The 23,927-nt window shown below is 45.2% G+C and overlaps 2 long non-coding RNA genes and 1 pseudogene across 2 annotated transcripts; 2 read left to right on the top strand and 1 right to left on the bottom strand.

Annotated features, from left to right (window-relative positions):
• Positions 1–1,134: 1,134 nt before the first annotated feature.
• LOC122209860 lies at positions 1,135–2,204 on the bottom strand (annotated as a pseudogene).
• Positions 2,205–3,249: 1,045 nt separating this feature from the next.
• Positions 3,250–6,603, top strand: LOC122209718. Its single transcript, XR_006197721.1, has 4 exons — positions 3,250–3,324; positions 3,997–4,902; positions 5,017–5,142; positions 5,773–6,603. It is a non-coding gene; the product is annotated as an uncharacterized LOC122209718 (long non-coding RNA).
• A 10,822-nt stretch (positions 6,604–17,425) lies between these two features.
• Positions 17,426–19,990, top strand: LOC122210311. Its single transcript, XR_006197999.1, has 3 exons — positions 17,426–17,486; positions 18,632–18,709; positions 19,856–19,990. It is a non-coding gene; the product is annotated as an uncharacterized LOC122210311 (long non-coding RNA).
• The last annotated feature ends 3,937 nt before the right edge of the window (positions 19,991–23,927 follow it).

The raw sequence follows: 23,927 nt of genomic DNA, 5'->3' as shown, positions 1-23,927 counted from the left end.
TCTTTATTAAACTGAAAATTCCTAAAGCTTGTATGTGATTGATCCATGCATTAAAACAAAATAAAACAAAACACCTCTGGTCTTGTTTCATACTTTTCTTCACAAAGTTTTTAAAAATTTGGTATGTTCACAATTGGTCTAAATACTTTTGGTTGTTGTTGTAGCTTTCTTCTATCATGCTTGTGTGTCTTTTCCTTATATTACGTTTTCTACCTGGTTTCTATCATTCTAGAGGAATGCTACTGGTTTTGCATTTTGATTTTACATCCAGAATATTGCTTATCTCTTATCAGCATAGGATCCAAATTTCCTGATTTGCTCAGGACAATCATGGTTTTCAACCTGTTGATCTGGCATCCCACTTGGTCTGGCAATCATCCAAGTTCCTCATTTCTGATGAAATGATATTTCTAGCAATTGCATTTAAATGGATCACAGTGGATTGGCAAACCTCAGCTTTGTAACTCCAGCTTCTGAAATGGTGTCACCCAAGTCTCATGTGAGACATCTTGGTCTTTGTGCAGTAAACAAAGTTCTCAATTGAACACATGGCTTAATGTGAAGAATGACCAGTGATAACCTCGTTTTCTTTTCCTGACTCTTTCTACGTGCAAGGTAACCGACACCTCCCTTTACAGGCCAGCAAGCAGGGCACCGGCTTGAACCCTCTTTGTGGCATCGTGAGAATTTGGTTTCGCCATCGTAATTATGTTAAATTTATAGTTTTCCCTCTTTTTCTAGTCTCTATAATAGCTTTTATAAGATGGGGCTCTCTCTATTCAATGAAGTTTTGTAAGAACTCATCTGTAAAACAGAATCAGCACCTTTTGTCTGTGTGTTTGGGGTGGGAGTGTGGGATTGATGTCGAGGGTATTTTCCATTGCTGGCTCAATTTCTTTAATGGTTGTTGGTGTATTTAGGAGTTTTAAAACCTTCTTGAGTCATTGTTGGAAGTCTATATTTTTCTAGAAAATCATTCACTTTATCTAAGTTTTCAAGTTTGTTGACATAAAGTTGTTCATTATACCTGCCTTCTTTTCTTTTCTTTTATTCCAATTTAAAAAAAATTTCAACTGTATGTCTGTTTGTATCTATTTCTATCATTATTTACCTTTTTTCCCTCATTTTTTTTTCTTTTAGAAACTGTTTCATTTCTGCCAACCTTATTTCCATTTTGTTTGCCTTTCTGGAAGAACAGCTTAAAACCACTCACCAGTTGTTCCTACCCATTCAGTGGCCTGAGCGGTGGGAGCTGCAGACCCGAGCACTCCAGCCTTCAGTAGGGAGCTGCCATAGGGCACCTGCCCACCTTCTGATGAGTCTATGACTTCAGGTTGAGGAGCAGTGAACTCAGGAGCTGGTGAAGCCCATTCACCCTGATACTCCTCTTTGGTCACAGCTTTTTTCAGTAGCAGCCTGCTCTTCCTTTTCAATGTCTTCAGGATCTCTGCAGAAGTAGAGATCAAATATGACCTCCCATGGGTGTTCACTGGAAATGGTGCCATGCATGCGCAGAACTTCCTGGGGCCAGCATCCACCACATCAGACCTACTGAGCATGCTCCCTTGTTGTTGCAAGGGGTGGCGATCTCCGCACAGTGCAGAGCAGAGTCTTTGTTACACAGAGCGATGGTAGACAGGTTAATATAAGATGCTTCCGTGAGAGGTTGGTGGTCAGCACTGGGATCAGTAACCACCAGAGGATCTTGGCTCCCAGAAGGCTGCCTGGATGCAATTAGCAAAGGTTCCAGGAGCAATAGGAGTGGCTCCAGTAGCAGGGGACACTGCAGCCCAGCTCACTGGCCAGTACCCCTGGATGATATGACACTGACATCAACCGGGTTTTCAATGGCAACAATGGCACCAGCTGCCAGCAGAAAATTCTCTCAGGTTCTCTTCAGATTTATGTTGTAGACACCATCACTTTTCCTTTGTAGATGTACTGTTCCATTTGGAAGTCAAGGTTGATGCCACCTAAGTGGGTTCCTGCTGCAAAGAATTTGAGGACATCCTCCTCCTTCATTTGCAGGACATCAAGGGCTCTGATCTTGTGACGGTTTCCCTTTAAGTTATGACAGGAATGCAGAACAATACCGTATGGACACCTCTGTGGGCAGACTGAAATGTTCCATCCATTTTTAAATCTTGCTAAAGCTTGTCTATTTTATTTGTTTGATTTAAAAGCCAGTTTTTGTTATTTTGTAATATTATTTCTCCTTTATCCTGCTTTTCTATTTCACTCATTTTCATGAATTGTAATTTTTTTCTCTGTTAAGACAAAAAAAGTAGCATTTTAACATAAGCAATAGTTCATTGCATTTGCCAGTATATTTCATGAATTTTTGTGTTGTTTCTTGTTTTTCGTGCCTTTCTTCCTTGTCCACTTCCCTCTGACATTGAGTATCTGGCGGTAATATAGTCTCTTATTTGTTGTATATCTGAAAATATCTCTGCTTTGCCTTGACTACTGAATGATAGTTTAGCTGGGTATAGAATCCAGGGAAGGTGTTTTTAAGAAGGTTTTCTTTGCTGTACTTATTACATTTTATAATTATATACATTATGTAATTATTTGAAAAATTCCCATCTCCCACCAGAATGACTTTTGTTTGTTTTGTCCACTACTGTGTGTCCTGGTCTGTAGAACAATGCCAGGCACATAGTAAGCACTCAATAAATAGTACTGAATGAATGAATGTATGAATGAATGAATCCCTCACTGGACTTTCTGTTCTCTGAGGGCAAGGTGGGTGTCTTACTGTCCAGGGTTGAGTTCCAATGACTTGTCTAGTGCCTGACATAGTAAGAATTAAATAAACATTTGTTGATGAATAAATGAACTCACCCAAGTTCTAAAACCAAAGAATAAAAATAGTACTCTTGGAAACTAGAGCCTTTTGAAAAAGCAACCTTTGGAGTCTTCTAGGTCTTCATTTTCTTTTTTAAAGTTTCTCCCCTGGGGTTAGCTGCAAGGGAGTTGGGGACAGAGAGGGGACTTTCATGAAACCAAGGCCCTCCCTGGAGTGTTCCCTTTTACCAAATCTGCACAAACCTTCAAAGACCTCTTCCCAGAAAGGATAATGTTGCCCAGCTTAACATGGAGCCTGGTTGAAACCTTGTTTCTAAACAGACTGTACTGCATCATCACCAGTGGCTCCTTTAAGGGAAAAGGGTGTCACAATAGGAAAGATGACATCCAGGTGCAGACTGCATGGATGGTCACAGTGACTAATAAAACATTCAGCAGTTGCTGCTGTGGCCTCAGCAAGGACGTGCAGCAGAGCCAGCTGATGCCTGAGTGTGAGGAAGTGCACCGGGATTCGTGGTAAGGCCCATTTAGGAAGGAGTTGGGGGCCTCTGAGGCCCATTGTACAGGAGGCACTTAAAAAGTTGGCCCCCTGAGAGCACTAATGTGCTTCGATTTGGCCATTTATGAAAGGGAAGGGACTATTAGGACTCAGAAAAGATGTCTGGCCTGCACCATTTAGAGGACACAGGGGTCACCTGTGTGTCAACAGAGTAAAAGGGTCATTCATAAAGCCCTACATCTATTTGTCAGCCCTACAGCCGAGCTCACCACGTGGGAGGCAGTGTGGCAAGAGACGCGCTATTGCGTTTCTCTACTTTCTGGTCAATTCTAACAGTTTGCAATTGAATGTTGCTCTCATGGATGTGTGGTCCCAACTCCAGACAGTTTCCATAGGCACAGATGGCTCCCAGTCCTGCTCAATCCGCCCCCTTAATTGAACGAGGCCAATAATCTTGTAACCGACGCCCTCTGCCAGTTGGTGATGGGGCTACGGTGCATATCTCTGTCTCTGGACACTCGCAAGACCTCAACGCTCACTGACAGCCAAGTTCGAAAGACACAAAAAGAGTGGAGAAAAACGAGTTTTAAAGATGCCAAAGCTAACGTGTTAGCAAGATTTTAAAACATGTTTCCCTTGGCTTGTGGAGAACAGAGAACAGACCTTTTCTCAAACTGCCTCTCTTTCAGCCGTGACGTCTTCTCTGAAACATGGAAGTTATATAAACAGAAAAAAACGTCCCTTCCAAATATTGGTTCAGATGCAGGAAGTACACAGTTGCCAAAGGAGATGAACAAACTAGGAATCAGAAAAAAGGAAATTATTCTTGAAGGCATCAAAGTAGGTTTCCCAAACAAAGGAGAGTGCTATTTCTTTGTTAAGGAAGAAAAAAAAAAAGCCATTATGGAACAAAGTTTACCCTTTAATGTCGATGTATGACAAAAACGCTTTCGCTCTGATCTGCGATCTGTCTTTCTTGCCATTCTCCAACTTCGGTGTCCTCCAGAAAGGGATTTACTGAGTGGCTTTACACATCTTTCAAGTAAAGATTAACAACAACAATAATAATAAAGTAATAAATTGGCCACGAATCTTGGCACAACCTGAAACCATATGTTCTGAGAGTTGCTTCATTCACTGCTAATTAAGTTTCCTTCCCCTCCCCCCCAACACACAAAATGAGACCTTTTTTTGGGATCCAACAAATAGCTTCAGGCATGTGGGCATCTTGATGGAGTCTCTTCTTCTCTTTGGAGGATCAAATCCCAGCCAGCTTTGTTTGAAGTTCAGAGCCCTGCATGGCATCTGAGAAGTGTTAATAAAACAGGAGTGCATGTGTGAAGTTACTCTAAAATTCCCAAGACTTCATCCCAGGAGGGAAGCGTAACAACGACTCACTGACTTTAACAACAACACCGCCACAGAGGATGGTCTACCAGTCACCCTGACACGATGGAATCACACGTGTCTTCGGGCCCCAGGCCACCCAAAGAACTCAGGTGCGGCCATCAGTACATTCTCTGCCTCTCTTCTAATCAACGTCCTGTCCAGACGGTCACCAGCCCTCTCTGCAGCAAAAGCCACTGAGCATTTGGGTATAAACATAGCTTGTTTGTCTTGTGTTAGTGCAGCCTTGCAAAACACAGATGTTCTCCTTTTAATCCTGTTTGTGCTCTGCGATGGTCACACTTGGTGTCATTTGGCTGCAGGAATCCCCTCTAGGAATGATCCTGCAAGAAACAGCCTGTGCATGGAGCCATCTGATTTGGGGCAGTTGCCCGCTTCTGTGCAAAGCTGAGCACAGTTAATTTATTGGAACAGAATGGGTTATAAGGGTGAGGATGATCATATAAATACCTTTTTTTTTTTTTAAGGCAAACTATATAGAATCTAATCATCTGGACCTACAAGGTAAGTTTATGATTACGTGTGTGTGTGTGTGTGTGTGTGTGTGTGTGTGTTAACGTTTATTTATTTTGAGAGAGAGGGAGAGTGAAGGGCAGAGAGAAAGAGGGATAAAGAACCCCCAGCAGGCTCCACATCATCCACACAGAGCCTGGTGAGGGGCTTGAACTCTTGAACCGTGAGATCATGACCTGAGCCAAAATCAAAAGCCAGATGCTTAGCCAACTAGGCCACCCAGGTGCCCCAGTTTATGGCTCTGTTTCCTGTACTTTTGGATTTTCACTCCTCCACCAGGATTTCTTGGCTTTCCCCAGAGACATGGCATGTCTTCAGAGTCAAGAGCTCAGACTAATGGCGAACAGTCTGGGTTCAAGACCCGGACCTGCTGCTCCCTAGCTGTGTGGCCTGAGGCAAAGCACCTTACCCCTCTGGGCTGTTTCTTCATCGGTAAAGAGGAGCTAGGGCCGTTGTGAAGATTAAGGGGGATACTTCCCAGAGGCACATGGAGTAAACGTGTAATACATGTTTGTAATTCTTTTTGTCTGTGTACCTCATTTCAGGCCTTGATCTTGATCAGCAGCAAGAGCCGGCTCGAGGCTCAGAGCCTTGTAATGAAGCAGACTGTGTGCACAGAAATGCCCACCTTGTCCCTCCTTTGGATCAAGGAGTGAAGTCCGCTGTGAACCACAGAATTATCACAAAGCGCATGTCGCTGGGGGGCTGGGGTGCAAATTGTGGATTAGCTGTAGAGAGAGGGTCGGTCCTCGATGAATCGGACACGGGGCAGATCAGTTTGGACGTGCAAAGGGAAGATCCAGATTCAGGGATGGTTAATTAAGAGCCTACTCTGTGCTCAGGAATTTGTTAGGTCTATTTTCACGTGTGGTTTTGTGTAACACCCGTGACAAATCTATAGCACAGGTACCATTATGATTTCCGATCTATAGACGTAACTGAGCTTTAGGGAAGCTAAACAATTTGTCCGCCATCCAAAAGTTGCCCTCTGCCTGCGGGATGAAGTCCCAGACCCCAGGGATGCTCTGCAGCCTGGCCCTCCATCTATCCACCCCCATTACTCCATCCCCCTGCCTTATCCCTCGCTGTCACCCAAAGGAAACCGGCTTTTTTTCCCTCTACCTTAAAGGAGACTGAGACTCCCACAGCCAGCAATACAACCAGCAGAAAACCCAACCCCCCCGAAGGACTGAACTGTAATGATAGTCTTTACTGACAATTTCCCACGGAAGGGCCTTCACACACAGAGGGATGTCCTAAAAACCCACTTTCCATGCTTCTCACCTCAAAGCCCTGGTTCTTCCGGGAGCTGTTCCCCCCCATCCTCTTCTCTCCTTCATTAATTCTTTAATGCCAGTCCTTTGTTCCCTCCTTCCTGCAACCCCACCCCCACCCCCGCCCCATCCTTCCTCTAATAGAGGAAAGTGATCACCTCTGACCTTTGACCCCGGGGCCTGTCCCCTCCCGACACAGCTCAGCAGGGCAAGGCCAGCAGGAAGGTGTTTGAAAGATTGCAAATATGTATACTAACTTTTTTGTCCTTTATCTGATTTGCCTTGCATTCTAGCAACACTGTGATGGGGGCTCGGTTTCTTGCGTGGGCCTCGAGGGGTCTTTTCTCTGAGACTCACTCTGCCCAGGCAGCTTCTTTATCATTCCTCTGCCTGGTGGTCACCACGTGATGTTGGATTATATCGAACTCCCGCCTTATTTTGAGTTTCCTCTTTTTTTTTTTTAACTTTTTAAAAATTATTTTATGTTTATTTTATTTTGAGAGAGGGAGAGAGAGAGAGAGTGTGCGCGCACAAGTGGAGGAGGGGCAGAGAGAAGGAGAGGCAGAATCCCAAGCAGGTTCTGCACCATCAGCACAGAGCCCAAGGCAGGACTTGATCCCATGAACCACAAGATCATGACCTGAGCAAAGATCAAAAGTCGGAAGCTTAACCGACTGCACCACCCAGGCTCCCCTCGAGTTTCTTGAGGGACCCACAGCCAACTCTCCGCAGAAGATGGCTTCTGCTGTTCTTTAGGAGTGCCTTAAGCAAATGAGAATTGATTCTTCTCAACGACAAAAAGACAAGAGATGGGCTGTTACTGGTGTTGACTCAGCAGCCACTGGGAGTCAGGGCCGGCCTCTCCATGGTCCCGCAGCCTTTCCCTTGCCCTGGGAGCCCCGTCACGGCAAGATGGCCCTGGGGTTCTAGATGGAGCATCTGTGTTCAAGGAAGGGGGAAATAGGGAGCCGAGGCAAGCGGCTCTCTGAACTTTAGCCAGGAATGCAACGGCATTCCTAGAACTTGGCCTTGTCTTGGATGTGAACCAAGGTGTCTCATCGGCCGTCACTGGGTTGCGAGGCCTTCCCCAGCTTGTTTAACGGGGTCTTGTGATCTGATTTGGTTTTGCATTTATTTTATTTATTTTTCTATCACAGTGAAATTCACATGACATACAGTAACCATTGTAAAGGGAATAATTCAGTGGCATTTACTAGGCATGCAGCTTCCACCTCTACCTAATTCCGAGGCATTTTCACCCCCCGGGAAGGAGACCCTGAGCAGTTACTCCTCACTGTCCCCGCCCTCTGCTTTCTGGTTCCAGGGATTTACCTAAACTGCACATTTCTTATAAGATGGAATTCTACAACATGTGACCTTTTGCATTGACATCTTTTACTCGGCATCACGTTTTTGAGGTTCATCCACACAGTATCGTCTATCAGAACTTCGTTCTTTTTTTTTAATTTTGTTAAAAAAATATTTCATGTTTATTTTTGGAAAGAGAGAGAGACAGAATGTGAGCGGGAGAGGTGTAGAGAGAGAGGGAGACACAGAACTCAAAGCAGGCTCCAGGCTCTGAGCTGTCAGCACAGAGCCTGACGCAAGTCTCGAACTCATGGACTCACAGACCGTGAGATCATGACCTGAGCCAAAGTTGGTTGCTGCTCAATCAACTGAGCCATCCAGGCGCCCCAGCATTCTGTTTTTTTTTATGGATAAATGATTTTTGTATTGTATGGATATACCATAATTCGTTTGCCCATCCATCTGTTGGTGGACGTCTGGGCTGTTATCATGTCTCTCGAGCCTAGGCATGCTGGCTCCCAGCTGTGGACCTCTGCAGAGTGGCCTGGGCCCCAGAGTAAAGAGGTGCATGGAGGAGGCTCCAGAAGGAGGGTGGGGGGACTGAGCCTGGGTGACTCCGTCAGTCAAGTGGCCGACCTCGGCTCAGGTCATGATCTCACGGTTCGTGAGTTTGAGCCACACATGGGCTCGCTGCTGTCATGGGCTCCCATGCTGTCATGGGCTCGCTGCTGGCTCCCTGCTTTGGATCCTCTGCACCCCCCGTACCTTCCCCACTTCTGCTCTCTCTCAAAAATAAATGAAACATTTCTTTTTAAAAGAAGCCTCCATAAATGTCCATCAACTGATGAATGGATAAAGAAAATGTGGTCTATATGTACAATGGAATACTACTTGGCAATGAGAAAGAACCAAATCTGGCCATTTGCAGCAACGTGGATGGAACTGGAGGGTATTATGCTAAGTGAAGTAAGTCAGGCAGAGAAAGACAGATACCATATGTTTTCACTCATATGTGGGTCCTGAGAACAGAAGACCATGGGGGAGGGGAAGGGGGGAAAATGTTACAGAGAGGGAGGGAGGCAAACCGTAAGAGACTCTTAAATACAGAGAACAAACTGAGGGTGGATGGGGGGTGGGGGAGAGGGGAAAGTGGGTGATGGGCACTGAGGAGGGCACCTGTTGGGATGAGCACTGGGTGTTGTATGGAAACCAATTTGACAATAAATTATATTTAATAAGTAAATAAACATTAAAATTTTTTTAAATGAAAAAAGGAGGCTCCAGGCATGCCCCAGTTGCCTGAGGGAGCAAGGATGATCCTGGGACGGGGAGCCACTTGGGGGCCTACTGGAAAGCATCTTCATCTACTTCCCAACGCTTCGGCGGCCCTGTGATTACCTGCCTTCTGGGAGCATTTGCCTTCTGCGTGCACTTAGAACCACCAAGGAAGCAGTACTATCTTAACCTGGGGTCATCCAATCCAGGACTGCCTTGGCTGGAGCCCAACCAAGAACATTCCTCAGCACCGGTGTCATTTTATGTCGTTCTTATTAGTAATCACATAGGATTCATAGCCGGTTGACTTTTACTCTTGCCAGAGGCTGATAAATTGGCCAGACGCAAGGATCATTCTTCAATAATTAAAAGCCTTTATGGCTTGCAGGAAGAAGCAAATTTGTGAGTATCCACCATGGATCTGTACAATGCTCCTCCCTGCCGATCGATGTCTGCGTCCGCTGCTAGCGGGTGAACTGTTCACCTTTGACTTGGTCTCTGGAACCTCAGTTCAGCCGTCCGAAGGCAGTACTCTCTGCAGAGATCAGGCACTTTCACGTGTCCCCTGGCATTTGCCCGCGGACTAATTGGTCCAGGGGAATCGAAGTGTGGTCCCCGAACGGGCTCAGCATCCTGGGCCCCTAGGGAAGGACTCTGTCCTCCTAGGAAAAGACCCAGGAAGAAAATGCCCAGCTATCAGCTTATGACAAGGGAAGGGAAGGGCTAGACAATGGTATACAAAGGCACCAAATGGACAAGTATGGCCCAAGATGACTTAACTTCTCAAAAGCGGAGACTTTGTTTCAGAGTGAGCCATCACTGCACGTGCTTAAGAGCTCTGGTTTTTGAGTCAAAAAGACCTGAGTCTGATTCCCGCCTCTGCCACTTAATAGCTGGGTGATCTTGGGTAAGTAACATAACCTCTCTGAGCCTCTGTCCAACCTCACGAGGAGGAGGTAGGAAAGCCCGTGAAGCGCGGTGCCTGCCACAGGGCGAGAGCACAGCAAACCGCAGCCGTTAACAATTCTCGTGACTCTTCACGTCCTCGCTTCACTTGCCCCTGTGGGTCTAGACAGATCTGCCGGTACCCCACCTCTCCAAACCTCCCCCATTTCAGTCATTCCAATCCAAGGTTTTATGGACTCAACTCTTGCCAGGGCATTTTTCTTAGGGGGCCCTCTTTGCCAGGATGGGCTGAAGATTATAAAGTGTGGTTAAGAGTTTCAAGGTCAAACCTAGTACTTCCTATGAAAATAAAAGATGGCAGTACATTACGTTGTCAAGTTAATACAGTGTGATGGAGCGTCTCCAGACTGCACATCCTGGAAGACTGTAAAAGTCTAATAGATTTAGGGTAACTGTACCTCGGGGAGCGTATTAGACAGCGCTCATCAATGGATCAAAACTGTCTTGGATGCTCCCTTCCCAGGGAACAGCAGTGGCCCTTAAATGATTGCTTTCCCTTCAACAACCTGGAGATAAATTGTGCTTCATACATTAACTTCACACGAATGGGCCACTTATTTTGACTGGAGAGTGCACCTTATTTTACCCCAAATGAAAAGGCATATCCTTTGAAAGCCAAATTCTGCATTCTTTAAAATTACTGCAAAATGACATAATGCCATATTAGCTCCCTCCCCGTAGCTCTATCTCTGCTGATTTCAGATGTGTTTGGACACATTTAGCATCGTGCCCCCGTTGGTGAAGTGTCTTTAATTATTCCGAAGGATGTTCTGATGCATTTAAGTCTTAATCAGGTGTACGATTAGCCGGGTGTAAAGTTTGTCTATATGCTCCTAGGAAGACATCATTTCGATGAGCTTTTATCCCGGGAAGAAATGCCATTGTACAACGAAAATGGTAACAGAAATAACCTAACTGGACCACACAGACTTTTTAAGAGTTGCCACGTGAACTCATGGATTTATTTTCCTCATTTCGCACATTCCTAAAATTGCATACGCTTTCACAGTCCGAACAGTCACTGAGGAGCCATCGTTCCAATGAGCTGAGGTTGGATGAGGAATAGCACTTGACAGATTCTTGCCCCCCGCTTCTCATGCATCTCCCTGTTAGCTGGGATTTAATCTCTTCCAGGGGGAGGACTGCTCAAATTGAGTAATTTCTATCCCCTCTAATTTAAATAGACAATGCCTCACGGTACCCCTCAGGGACGAGGCAGGCGGATGGAGCATCCGTTACCAGGGTCTTGACACCTTGCGTTCAGAGACAAGATGCTGTGGGAGAAGGTGTGCACATCACTTCTCCCATGAGTTTGTCCAAACAGTCCTAGGCCAGCCCAGATCCCAGGGAAAGGGAAACAAGCCCCATCTCCTGATAAGAGGACCGTCGAAACGTGCAGCCGCCTCGAATCCACCACAGCAATCCCAAACATGGAGACTGTTACCATTTGAAGCCCTTTGTTACACCACACATGCATATTTGCAGGTTCAACCAAGCCAAGAAGAGCAGCTTAAAGTAATTTCTAGACACTCCACGAGATAAATTTGATTTGTCCTTGTTCCTCATCCTCCATTTCCAAGCGATTGCCAAGAATCACTAAAGCTGGTCCATTTCACTTTCCAAATATTGTGCAGATTTCCACCTCTCTCCGACCCCACCACCATCACCACCATCACCCTCTTCACTGCCACCACCACCATGATCATTATCACCATCGTCACCACCACCACCATAATCCCAATTCCTTTATTGTGAGTCCCTACATGCAACAAACTGAATGTTGGTATCCCCATCCCCCAGATTCCTATGTTGAAATCCTAGCTCCCACTGTTATGGTACCAAGAGGGAACACACTTGTGAGATGACGTGGGATTCGTGCCTTTATATAAAAGAGGCCCCAATATGCTCCCTTTCCTCTGCCACCATGTGAGGACCCCAGGAAGCACGTGTCTGTGAGCCAGGAAGCAGGTACTCACCACACACAGAATCTGCCAGCACCCTGATCTTGGACTTCCCAACCTGGCAACCGAGAGAAATATTTGCTGTTAAGCCCCCAAGTCCGTGATACTTTTAAATATTTTTAAAATGTTTATTATTTATTTTGAGAGAAAGAGAGAGTGCACAAGCAGTGGAAGGGCAGAGAGAGAGGGGGAGAGAGAGAGAGAGAGAGAGAGAGAGAGAGAGAGAGGATCCCAAGCAGGCTATGCACAGTTGGCACGGAGCCCAGTGTGGGGCTTGAACTCACAAACCGTGAGATAATGACCTGAGCTGAAATCAAGAGTCAAATGCTTAACGAACTGAGCCACCCAGACGCCCCTGTAGTATGTGATATTTTTGTTATAGCAAAAATATAACTGGACTGAGACCCCAGCCCACAACGTGATGTTAAAAGTACATTCGCTAATGACTGCTCACTAACAATTTCACATACTTTAGACTTCTTATCCCAGAGAGATGTTAAAGCTTCCTAAGGGCAAAGGCTGGATCTTTTCCTTCTCTGAAATAACATGGACATAAGAGCTTTCTGGTGGGCTGGAAATATTCTGAACCTTGGTCGCGGTCGGGGTTACATAGGTGTGTACATGTGCCCCGAGCCCCATACGGTACTGCACTGTTTCACCACACCTCAGTAAAGCTGAAGACGGCAGTAATGATCTGATGATTTATTAAACACCCACTAGGTGCCAGGCACTGGGCTTATGGGCTTTATGTATATTATTTTTATCCTCATACGAACTGGGTGAGGTTGATAACATCCCCCCTGGACAGTTGAACAAATTGAGGTTCAAAGACATGAGGTAGTTTGTCCAGAGTCACATGGTTGGTCAGTTCCGGAGTCTCGAGCCACATTCAGGCAGATTCGACTGTGAATCTTTTGTTCTTCTCAGCTGAAGTCACCAAGACCTCAAGGGAAAAAGAAACACACACACACACACACACACACACACACACCCCTGTACACACATTTATTCAAGATGAGCTTTCAAACTAAAACTCCAAAGTACATCTTGTAAAGAATAACAAATTCATCCTCCCAAGGAAATACAAACGCAAGAGCAATCTGAACGGACTTGCCAAGGATGAACCCAGAACAGAGGTTCCCAACCCCTAACGTGCACTGAACCACCTGACTGTCTTGCTAAAAGACAGATTCAGGTTGAGGACATCTGGAGGGGGAGAGGGTCCACCTTTCTCACGAGCTCCGGGGGATGGCAAGGCTGCTTCTCTGTGACCCGAACTTTACAAAGTCAAACATCAGAGCACATTTCCATGCACGTGGGATCAATCAAATCATTAGCAAAACACAAGAAATTGCTTAGACAGTTAGACAATAATTCCTGCAAATGCAAAATATTGGCATTGTCTCTGGACAGGGTAAAAATGAAATCATTTTCCCAAGTGATGTGGTCGCCACCCTTTCTGCGGGGTCCAGCCCGAAGCCTGTAGGTCTCTCTTTGTTGCAAGATATCAAGGTGTCCCACAGCCTAGCCCACCCCAGCTCTCAGGGACACCAGAGATGCTTACCCACGATCTCATTCCGTAGGAGGGAGCCCCCGGGCTCTGTCCACAGTCCACGTCAACGGCGTTCACACCGGCCGCTGCCAGCGAGGCATTGCGGCTGTAAGAAACCCTGAGTCTGGGTTCACACACGAACACGATTCACAACTTCTTATCCCCACGCTCCTTTTCTCTTGCCACCCTGCCCCCCACCCCACCCCTGATTTTCACCGAAGTCAGTTTGCACGTGAGCAGCGCATTCACAAGGGGACAGGAGCTGTCATTCTGCAAATCCCAGACCTGAGTTCAGACAGAAAATGGGATTCAGCTCCAGGTTTACCCACGGCGGCTGTCTCATTCATTACGGAGAGATCAAAATAGCTGTAGGTAGGAACTCATCTAACTTAACTCGACATGCCTGCAGTCCATAACAAAGGAAGCTCCCCATCCAGCCAGCTCTTGGGTCCTGCTCAACAAATTTGCTCCCTGAAATCACACAGTGGCTAGGCAAAAAGGAAATATATTTCCTTTTATGTATATAAATAAAATATTTATATATAAATATATACTATGTAATCTCAAGTACAGCCCTGAGATCTCAAGAATGTCATTCTTTGATTTTTGCCGCAATGTGGTGGAATACACTCCGAGAAGGAGTTTTTGTTGTGTTTTTCTCTCCGTATGGGCCGTTCTGAATGTCCCAGGCAGGCCACGAGGGAATGACGATCGGAGGAGTAAGGTGCACGTGAAGATTGTAGGAGAGACACGGGGCGCCGGGCCTCGGTTCGGGAATGCAGCGGTGGTAATCAGCAAGCTAGCAAGTTAGGTCTGGAACTGCCAAGAATGTTCACCCCGAACGCCGTCTCTTTCATGAGATGCTGACGTGCAGGGTCTGCACAGCATTGCCAGCGGCTTTGTGGACAACTGTGTTATAAGCCCTCCACAAAGATCCAGCTATTTGGCTGTTGTTATGGGAACGGTACAATTATGGCCAGATTGGAGTTGTGATGGGGGACAGAAAAGAAAGAGGATTGGGGGTGGGCAAAATCGCTATTTTCGCCCAAATGCATTTTGGCTGATCACCTGTGCTGAATGCGAACAACAATTGAGAAGAGAAGGTAGTAGGAACCCTACTTGGCCTCCCGGATTATAGGCCGGAGTTTGTGCTGAAAAAAAAAAAACAGAAGAAATCGCCTTTAAGAGAGGAAAGATCACGTCCTCTTACTTTCTTTGTCATTTCACAAAAATACTATAATTGTGCGTCAGAGCAGGAAGTTCAGCGATGTTCAAAGATTCTATGTGGCCTCTTTACTTCTGTTACCGAAGTTAATACATGTCTGAAATATGTAATTTTGCAATTTAAGGTTTTTGATTGAAAAATCTAAAGTATCAGTCAATAATCTTCCAAAAGGATTGTTATCATTATCCAAGCAAGTCAAGTAAATGCCTGTCTACAAGCTAATTAAGATAGCAATCGACACGCGAAGGCAATCCGCGCTCTATGAAACCGAGTGTCTTTTTCAAAGCCATAGGCGGGAAGAGGAGGTTACTTGCCATAAAAATGGCAATGTGAGTTCACACAATGCTTCCCTCCTTCCATCTCCCAAATCATAGAAATAATGGAAAAAGTATAAAAATATGTTTTGAGACTTAACTGTCCTTGAAAAACACCTAGGTTCTTTGGAAATTAAATCCTGCCAGGTAAAGAGAACAGAATTGACTCCATGTAGCCGAGGACTGGGTCATCTGGGGAGGACTTTGCTACCCACAGATGGGGGATGAAACATTGCAACAGTGGCCCAAGGTGGTTGCCTGAGGTGGCAGGAATGAGCAGACACACCCACAAAACTGACCTGGTGTCAAACTGCATCCTGTCCACATCCCTGTGGGACAAGGACCAAGCCACCAGAGAGCTCACATTGGGGCTGGCTTACTTCAGTTCCTATCACCCGACACATCATGGCTGACTTTCAACAAATATTACAGGCATGCTGGAAAGCAAGAAGAAACAGAGTCTGAAGAGACAAAGCAAGCCCCAGAATCAGACTTAGATATGACACAGATGTTGAAATGATCAGGCTGGGAGCTTAAAACGACTATGATTCATCTGCTAAGGGATCTGACGGAAAAAGTGGACACCACGCAAGAACAGATGGGCAGTGTAAGCAGAGAGATGGAAATGCTTGTGAAGAATCAGAAGGAAATGCTAGAAATCAAAAACTCTGTCACAGAAATGAACAACGTTTTGGGTGGGCAGATCAGTAGATAGGGGATGGTCGAGGAAAGAGCCAGTGAGCTTGAAAAATGTCAAGAAACTTCCCAAACTGAAATGCACATAGAAAGAATAATGAGGGAAAGGGGGGGGGGGGGCAGTGGGACACAATAGCCAGAAGGGTAGGACAATTACAAAATGTCCAACATGTGTGTAATTGGGATACCAGAAGGAGGAGAAACAGAGAAAGGAACAGAAGGAATATTTCAAATAATAATGACTGAGAGTTTTAAACAATTAATGACAGACACCAAACTATAGTTATAGCAAGCTCGGGGAACATCAAGGAGAATAAACACCAAAAAGTCTACACCTGGGCACATCATATTCAAACTGCAGAAAATCAAAGACAAAGAGAAAATCTTGAATGAAGCCAATGGAAGAAAACACCTTATGTACAGAGAATGAGGATTAGAATTACATCAGAGATCGCTTCACAAACCACGTAAGCAAAAGGAGAGTGGAGTGGAATCTTTACTGGGTCATAAAAAGAAAAAGACCTCCAACCTAGAAATCCGATCCAGCAAAGCCATCCCTCGAAGGTAGGAAGAAATACGTTCTCAAACAAAAAGTGAGGATTTGTCTCCAGTAGACCTACCTTGTAAGTAATGTTAGGAGCTCTTAGATAATGTTAGGTCAGAAGCTTAGATCTACAGAGGAGTGCCTGGGTGGTTCAGTCAGTTAAGCATCCAACTTTGGCGCAGGTCATGATCTTGTGGTTCATGAGTTCAAGTCCCATGTCGGACTCTGTGCTGACAGCTCAGAGCCTGGAGCCTGCTTCAGATTCTGTTTCTCTCTCTCTGTCTCAAAAATAAATAAAAACATTTTTAAAAATAAAAAAAAAAAGAAACTCAGATCTACATAAAGAAAGGAAGAGCATTGGAGAAGGAATAAATGAAGCTAAAATAAAATGTCTTCTTTTTCTTATTCTTAATTGATCTGATAAGTAACTGTTCCAAATGATAACAACAACAAGGTAATGGGTGATCACAGCCAATGGATAGGTCTGGTGCCCGGCAGCAACATTATAGCAGAAATTAGAATACTCTACTATATGTACCTGTACATGCTGACCGTGAAGTAGTTGTTTGAAAGTGAACTTGGATTGGTTGTGCATGTACATTGGAAACACTAAAACAATTCTTAAAAGAAGTATAATTGACATACTAACAGAGGAGAGAAAATTGAATCATATAAGATTCAGACCAGAGAAGATAGAAAAAGACAGGAAGACCAAAACAAAAACAAAAACAACACAAAAACAAAAACAAAACAAACAAAAAAAACAAAGACAAAGGGCTACAAATAGAAAATAATTGTAAATATGGTAGATATTAACCCGACAACAAAAACCCATACTCAGAGATGCCTCATTTCCTCTCACTTCCTTTCTGGTCTCCTAAACCGCATAGATAATTCCTTTCATTAGCTTGTTTATCTTTCCTGTGTTCCTTTCCAGAAAAAAAATTAAACACACACACACACACACACACACACACACACACACACAGTATATTCCAATACTCTTTTGCAATTTGCTTTTTTCACTTAGCAACATATCCTGGAGACCAATCTATTCTAAGGATCTTCCTCATTGTTTTCCCAGGTGCACAGCCATCAACTGCATGGACATACCACAATTTGTTCAATGAGTCTCCCATGAATGGTATTTGGGTTCTTTCCAATATTTTGCTTTTAGAAACAAGGCTGCAATACCAGCCTGTTCATACGTTGTTTCATATTTGTGGAGGTGTGTTTTCAGGGTAAATCCCTAGGGGTGGGATTGGAGCGGCCAAGGCTAAGTGCTTTGTGGTTGGTTGGATATCACCACATTCCCTTCGGGAGGCGCTAGCCATGTTGTATCCTACTGCATTTTCCCCAAAAGAGTAGTGTTGTTCAGGTCTAGAATTTCTGCCAGAATGGAAGGTAAGAGATGGTACCTTGGTGTAGTTTTAATTTCTATTTCTCTTATTAAGTTGAATATCTTTTCATAGGTCTAAAAGGGCTATGTGTACATTGACTTTTATGAGCTATGTGGTTATGTCTTTTGCTCATTTTTCAGTCAAGTTTGTGGTCTTTAAACCCTCCCTTTTAAAAGGCTCTTTATATATTAGGGATGTTACTAGGATATATACTAGAATATATATATATAGATATAGATATAGATATAGATATAGATATAGATATAGATAGATATATAGATATATAGATATATAGATAGATACATACATACATACTTGTCTATAATAGGAGCTATATTTATGATCCCTGGTTTCACATTTGTTGTGTGTTTTTTACTTTGCTTACGCTGATTTTTTAAATCATAAAAAGGTATACTTTTATGCAATCAAATTAATCAGTCTTTATTGATGGCATCTGGATTTTTCATCATATTTCGAAAGGATTTCTCCACATCCAGGTTGTAAAGGAATTCATCCACAATTTTGAAAGAAGACTTTACATGAGTTCTCCAATCCATTTTGATTTTTTTCTGGTTTATGGTGTGAAGAACTAATTCAATTTGGTCCAAGTCTAAATGTTATATTACAAAACCATTTATTAAAAGCTTTCTCTTTTCTCCCAATGATTTGAGATGTCACATATGACATGCACTAAATTTTCTTTTGTTGTTAGGTCTGTTTCTGGCTTTTGTATTGACCTTTCTGTCTATTTATGCAATAGTACCACATTCTTAGTCATGGAGGTTGTATGTTTACAGGAACTCACCTTTATTTCTCTTTTGTGTGGTTTCCATATTTTCGCATGTTTATCTTTCCATTTGAACATTCAAATCATCTTGTCTGGCTCCAGGAAAAAAAACCTACTTGGCATTTTTATGGAGATGTTGACATCTTTATGACGCTGAGCCACCTTGTTCAGGAACAAGAGGTACCCACTTGCTCAAGTTCGTTTTTGTGGGAAGATATTGGATCCTTCATTAGGAATTTCTCATCCTGCGCTATGTAGGATATATACAAATAAACTGACACACAGACAATGTTATTGACTGCAGAGTTTTAAAGATAAACAGAAAAGATTCCCAGGTACTAGAAAGCAGACGTTGATTTCCCCGTAAAGCTAGACAATCCAGACATCTCCTCAGCAGCATGAACTGCCAGCACACATGACATAGCTGAGGAAGAATAATTGTCAATCTCGAATTATATACCCAGAGAAGCTACGAGTTATCGCTCAAGAGTGAGAACCACCCCTCCGCAGTAAAGCTTCTAAAGCATGCACTTCAGCAAAGAGAAAAGTTCACTCTGGTGAGGGAGTGGGACATAAGAGGCAAGAGTAAATAAATACATCATGAAATAATTTCATAAATCTTATGAACTACTGAATCTAGCAAAACTATTTTTGTGTTTACAAAAGAGAGATGCCAACTTCTCTAGGGCAGTAACATGGAAAATGGGAGGGAAGAGGTTGAATTTTCTCAGGCCCTTTTTTTTTTGCTTAAGGGAAGAACAGAGACACTACATAATTTTAGGTTCTGAGAAAAAGATAAAGTGTATTTGTTTAAAAATGTATGGGTAGCAAAGAAAAACACAGAAGCATAGGCTATCATTTCCAACACAGTAGAAGGAAGAAAAGGAAAGAAAGAAACTTTATCAATTCATAAAGGAAAGTAAGGGGGGGGGCGGAGAAACATAGTAAATAGAAAAATACAAAACAAGATGATAGAATTAAGCCCCAGTATATCAGTCATCACAATAAATGTGATTGGGTTAATCTCACCTATTAAATATCAGATTGGATTTAAAATACAGTCATATGCTGCTAATAAATAAGAGGCAAATTTAAAACAAGATGAGTCAGGAAGGGTTAGGATTATAAGGTTGCTTTTAAGTAAATTCTTTGTACCCTGTGGTGTTGGTTGGTTGGTTGGTTGGTTGGTTGGTTGGTTTTTCTTACCCCTGGTGCAAGGATTTACATTTATTTTGGAAAACAGCTTGTTCAATCAGCCCATCACTTCCAGTCTGTCCGGGCTGGTTGGTCTCACTCAGCCACCAAGTCTAACCACTCTTCCCCCAGGTTTCTGTCATGTCCCAAAGTGATGGCTTCAAAAGAAGACAAAAGAAAGAGACCTAAGGCACTCCACCAGAGGCTCCAACTCCCTAATGTCCTTCTTGGGATAATTTCATTCAACAAGTTGCAAATTCACCTGGCCATCTTCTCATTCGGCCTATTTTCTCATCTCGTACGAGTACTTGAACACGCCGGGGCTCTGACCTCCGGGACACGGTAAGAACTCTGGCTAGTAACGGACTTACCGCATCCCAACTTGTTTTGCCGTAAAGCCCCAAGCAGCCTAAACCCCTTCCTTGAGCTGGAGAAGGAAGACATCAGCTGAAACAGGAGGCTGCATTCCTGCTGCTTAATTAGCACATCACGCACTTCCCGTACTTGAAAATGCGTTTGGTGTCCGTTGTTTTGTTTTCCCTTTGCAGTGATGGAGAAATCAAGGGTCTAAGTCAAGAAACAGTATCAGAACAAAAGTGATAGCTGTGCACTAGTCACTTGGCGTGTTTTAAGTGTAGCCTCCTTAAGATGTTCATTGAGAAGTTCGAGCAAGGCAATCCAGTGGTGCACCTGTCTCTTTCAGCTGATACAAGAATAATTAATTACATGAAAATGACTTCCACTGGAGGTTAATTTATTTTGGCTGACAGTCCCATACATACGCAGATATGTCTTCGGCTGCAGTCGAATAGAGCTTTATTTAGAACATTTTATTTATATCTTGGATGATTTCATTCCTAAGAAATTGAGGGGTTGAAAGAGGAGACGGTGCAGGAAGGCAAGGAGGGAACATTTCTCACCGCTTTGTTTTTGTTTTGTTTTGTTTTTAACAAAAAAGGGAAAAAAGGCCAATGTCGTGGCTAAGAACTTGGCTTTCTCCCCAGGATATAGTAGAGCTCAGACACACTGAAGGGAAGGGTCAAGCGTGTCCTGGGGTTAAGGTAAAGAGCGGAGGGCCAGGGCAGGGTGGTGGGACTGGCGGATTTTCCGTGGGACCTGCTAGGTCTTTATTCACTTCCTTCCTTCCGAGAGGTCGGGAGTGGGGTCGCGGTGGCCGCCGTGCTGTGTTTGAAGAGGAGACAGCATGAATGTCGTGCCTCAGAATTGGCCCACCTGCCCCCAGCAAGTGTGACCACTGCCTCCCTGGAAGCCAAAGGGGGACTCATCTTCCTTCCCAAATAACGGGTAAACTTTAGCATGGCTTCTGTTAGGTGCCAGGCACCTTCCAAGCGTTATCTCCGTCCACCCCCACCCCAACTCTGTGTAGCAGGTTGTTGTTGCCTCCACTTAATAAAAGGGCAAACTGATGCTCAGAGAGGTTAAGGAACAGGCTCACAGTTGCACAGCCAGACAATGACTGGGGCTGACTCTTCAGTTATGCCCCGCATCGCCTGTCTGTGATCATTGTTAGTGTTACCCAGAAACGTGGTCTTGCAGCATCCCTGGAAGATCTTTTAAATTCCTGATGTGTATCTATGAGTACGTGTGCGAGGGTTTTTAAATTTCAGGCTGGGGTGGCAGTGTCACCTCTGAAGAGGAATTCTGAGGGCTCCCATGAGCGGTTAGCCTCCCCTCTGCTTCACTGGCATAGAAAGCAAGCGAGGCCAAAGTGTGAGAGGAAACTGTTCCCGATAATCATCTTGTGAGCCCCAACCTCATTAGCAGCTGTTATTGCTGGCAGGACAGAGTCCCCACAGGGTGCCGGTCACAACGGGGTATCAGCCCAGGTCCCGGACCCCAAGCCACCAGCCTGTGATGATAATGATAGTCACCATTACCAGTAACACGACCTCCCACTTATTAGCTGCTCATTGAGTCTGGAATTTGGACCCAGATCAGCTGACTCCCGTCCACTGCTTGCTTAGCCTCATGATTTGTGTCTGGTCATTTCGACTTGTTTCCTCTGTGTATGGTGAGGATAATTATGCCCATTTTTAAAATTATATCTACTTAGTCCTGACTTCATATGCAGGATGCATTTACGTAACGCGCATGATTTCATTAACGCTCACAGACACTACCAGGAGGCCTCCCTTTATCTGAGGACACCCACACTGACACAGGGGACGGCAGCCCGCTGAAGGCCACGCAGCTCATTAAGGAGTGGAAAGGAGATTTCAACCAATTTCGGGGAGACTCCAATGCCCCAGCTTTGCCTCCAGGGTTGTCCTAAGAATGAGAGATGATGTGTGTGACCCGGGCACAGCAGGACTCAGTCGCCACTGGGTGAGCCCTGCTGTTACGATCGCGTTCCCACGCTGGCCCTGCCATGGCCAGGGTGAACTTCCAGATCGCGGGCACTGTGAACCCCCACGTCCATCGCTCCTCTTCCCAGCCTCCTCCCTCCTCTCTCGACCCCTTCCACCCCCACTCCACCCCCCCACCGGACAGGTTTAGGAGAGAAGTAAATTGGCTGCAGAGACTTGGGATAACCAATACTAATCTTGCTTTAAAATAGGTACTTCCTTTAAAACACAAAACAAAAACAAAACCTGTTCAGCCAGATTGCCCGGTTTTCTTACACAATAGCTATCTTAATGAAATCTCAAGTTCATTTGCTCTGAGAGCCTCTTAAAATGAAAAGCGCCTGTGTTCCCAATACGGGTCCAGAAACGGTGCCCTGGAGTAAGCAGACACCTGTGTCAGCAGCCAATTTTAGGAAACAGACATACACACTTGCCTCTGCAGCAGAAACGGTCGCCGACTTCCCAGCAGGTGTCCTGTGTCCGCTCCAGCCGCCACGGAGCAGAAAATCATCATTTCTGGGAACCCAACTGGCACTGCCTCGTCGCCCTGAGAGCGGTGGAAGGTGGCGGCGAAAGTCCTGCTTCGGGCTCAGGCTGCCTGGCTTGAAATCCCAGCTCTGAAACTAGGAGAAGCCCCTCTGTGCCTCGGTTTCCTCATCTGTACAACGGGAATAAGAAGACTAGCTCCGCAGAATTGTTGCCTGGATCCGATGAATCAGTTCACGCGTGCGAAGCGCTCCCAGCAGGGTTTGGCACGCAGCCGTGCGCAGGCGCCGTTTAGTAGTCATATCACTTATAGTAACAATGACACCCATCAGTGTTATTTTTACTGTCGTAGGGAAATAGGTTTGAACTTACCATATCTGTGGCAATGCAGCCCTTGTCAGTACTTTTACAGGCAGATTAGGATCATCAAAAAGCTTTTGGGTTCTGCAACAGAACCAGCTAGGTCATGTCAGAGTCTACAGCTAGGGAAAGAGCTGGCTGGGGGTTAGGGGTGAGAGAGGTGAGGGAAGGCTAGAGGCCACGGGTCTGGGGTATCCCTGGAAGCCCGTTATGGCGGGGCCCGACGTGGGGTCAGAGATGGGAGGGGCCTCCATCAAATTCCAGGGGAGCCTGAGACGAGCCTCTCGGCTCAGCCCCAGCCTTGCTTCCTACTGCAGAGCCTTCCAGAATTTGAGGGAGCAGCTCGTTCAGGGGGGAATAGAAGGGAAGTTTCCAGAAAGCATAGGCCCAGAAAATTCATTAGATGGCTCCAGGCAAAGGTGGGAGAATTCTCAACTTATCCATAAGCCATGGACTATTGTAGGTGACCTCGGGGAGGGGGGGGTGGTGGTGACAGTGTTAAGGTTCACCTGAGCCCCATGTCCTGGAAAACAGCCTGGTTAAGAAGTCCCCCACCCTTTTGCGTTCCGGATACAGCTTGTAGAGAAAAACGCCCTTTCCCACGAGACTCCGATAGGACTTGAGGATGCTGCTGCCCCCTTTCTCTCCATCAAGGCCGGACACAGAACCCCACATTCCCATCCTTCACTTTGCCAATGGCTGCACGAAACAGTCAACCGTAACAGACACTGGTCAGCCAAACTCGGGTTAAGCTTCTCTGCCTCCGCACGTGCCTGACCTTTGGCCCACCCTAAGAGAGAGCCGGCAGCCAGCCCCTCCCAAGACAGGTCCGTCTATAGGAGCGATGTGCTCCCATCCGCACCCCTGTCGTCTCCAGCCCATGCCCGTACAGACTACTGCCCACACCCCTTCTTCCCAGCCTGGCTCCCTCCTCCCCGTGAAAGAAAGGCCTTTTGCCTAACCTTGCGTACCCCTGCCACATTGCAGACCCC

This window comes from Panthera leo, chromosome E3, assembly GCF_018350215.1.
Source record: "Panthera leo isolate Ple1 chromosome E3, P.leo_Ple1_pat1.1, whole genome shotgun sequence".
Lineage (NCBI taxonomy): Eukaryota > Metazoa > Chordata > Mammalia > Carnivora > Felidae > Panthera > Panthera leo.
The sequence above is the reverse complement of the archived record's forward strand: the minus strand, read 5'-3'. Positions and strand labels throughout refer to the sequence as shown.